Source organism: Microtus ochrogaster, chromosome 16, assembly GCF_000317375.1.
Source record: "Microtus ochrogaster isolate Prairie Vole_2 chromosome 16, MicOch1.0, whole genome shotgun sequence".
NCBI lineage: Eukaryota > Metazoa > Chordata > Mammalia > Rodentia > Cricetidae > Microtus > Microtus ochrogaster.
In genome coordinates, this window is record NC_022018.1 from 61640642 (window position 1) to 61641223 (window position 582).

Below are 582 nucleotides of genomic sequence, written 5' to 3' on the forward strand. Positions count from 1 at the left end.
AGTTGTATGAATACTATTAGATTATTTGAAAGTATAGATACTTTGAGCTATTCTTTTCTAATTTTTACTCGCTTGATCTACTTCAATTGTTTTATTGCTCTAGATTAAACTGCAAGTACTTTATTGAATAGGTATGGAAAGTGGACAAGCTTTCTTTTAAGTTAATATTGGCTATGGGCCTGCTGTAAACTGCATTTATTATGTTGAGATATATCTTCTATTCATGTATTCCCAATCTCTGCATTCCTTTCTTTTTAAATGAAACAGTGTTGGGTTTTTGTCAAAGGATTTTTGCATCTAATAAGATGATGATACATTTATTTTTCTCTCAGTCCACTTACATGGTGGATTGCATTTATCAATTTAAATATTCTGAAGTACCCTGCATCTCCTTCTTGGATTTGGTTTGCCAATATTTTATTGAGAAATTTTACATATATGTTCATAAGGGAAATCGGTATGTTGTTTTCTTTCTTTGTGGGGCTTTTATATGGCTTTGAGTTTCAGGTTACTTGTGACCTCAGAAGATGAATTGGGCAATAGTCCTTCTGTTTCAATTTTGTAGAATAATTTTTTTAAATA